This window comes from Sinocyclocheilus grahami, unplaced genomic scaffold (genome assembly GCF_001515645.1).
Source record: "Sinocyclocheilus grahami isolate Dianchi unplaced genomic scaffold, SAMN03320097.WGS_v1.1 scaffold2720.1, whole genome shotgun sequence".
Classification (NCBI taxonomy): Eukaryota; Metazoa; Chordata; class Actinopteri; order Cypriniformes; family Cyprinidae; genus Sinocyclocheilus; species Sinocyclocheilus grahami.
In genome coordinates, this window is record NW_015507898.1 from 24,856 (window position 1) to 26,242 (window position 1,387).

The following is a 1,387-nucleotide window of genomic DNA, read 5'->3' on the forward strand; positions in this document are numbered from 1 at the left end:
AAGGAACTCTCAATATTGAAAACTCCCATTGCAAAAGTAAAGTGCTAATAAATGTATAACGTTTGTTTGCTTTCAAATGTAGATCCATAAAGTGTGAAGTTGGAAAAATAGGACTGAATAGCTTCATATCATAACGATTTTTGATGAATTCACACATAATCTGTGCTTTCATGCATGTGCTGAAAATCCCCAGTTAACTATAACACAAAATAACTTATCTTACCCCACAAATAAAGTAAATAGAAAGACTACGTGTTCTTTCCATTTCACTATGTTCACCAGGTTTCACTATATTGAGGTGCTGTTGTTCACAATGAAAGTAAGAGTTAAAGTGCATTTAAACTGCAGAACATCTCTGCATGTGAGTAAAGTACACTAGTGTAGAGCTGCAGGTCAGTGCAGTATAGTTATCTTAGATTTCAGTCACACAAGAAAGAAAATGCCTCCTTTCAGTTCAGACTCGAGCTGCACAAACTCCTAGAAATGATCTCAAACACAGGAACACACAGCAGAGCTTCACTGTTTAATGCAAGAGTGTGGGATCCACATTAAAATAAATCTTCACCATGCAGTCTACATCCTAGACAGATGCAATTATAACCTATAAATTGAAGGCTATTTGACATTTTTAAAATGATTGGATTGATGCCTCTAATTCGTTGATCGTTAGTTGTTGTTGATCAAGATTAAACGGATGTTGTTGTCATTAAAAAAAACTTATTTTAATGACTCACTTATGCATTAAATAATTAAGATACAAAACAGATTAAGTAAAATATGCTAAATATAATATCGTGCAAATATAAAGTGATAGACTGCGAATAAGACTGCAGTTTCACGTTTTGCATCTGCATAAAGTGAATTATTTTAAACATGCAATGATTCGAAATAAAACCAAACAAGATGTGTAATAAATAAAAATATTTGGACAAAAAATAAGAATGAATGATGCCTGCCTCTTGCACGTCGCACTCAGCAGCATGTGTGCCGAACACAAAAAATATTGCTCTCTGTAGGCTATGCATGCAGCACAGATAGCAACAAGTTATTTGACACACATAAAATATTTGAATTAGATAATATTGACAATGAACATTATATGACATTTAAAGATAGTTTTGGTGATTTGTCCTTCAGTCCTTACCCGCACAGCAAATACAGGCTAAATCTCTGCAATGTTCTCGTTGAGAGTGCAAGTTCTAAAATGTTATTAGAAATAATCCATTTCTAGAATATTATGATACAGTAAGCCTGAAACAGATCACAGCAGTAGAACTACACAGTCTATCAGTCATCAGAGTTGTTGATGAATAGACATAAGTTGGATTTATACAGAAAGTTTAAAAGTTAATTGCATTAATAATTATTATACGACATAACGACATAA

The 1,387-nt window shown here is 33.0% G+C and overlaps 1 long non-coding RNA gene across 1 annotated transcript in view; it reads left to right on the top strand.

Moving 5' to 3' along the window:
* The window catches only part of LOC107575556 (uncharacterized), a 7,418-nt gene that overhangs the window by 562 nt on the left and 5,469 nt on the right, over positions 1 to 1,387 (top strand). The gene's annotated exons all lie outside the window — the stretch shown is intronic.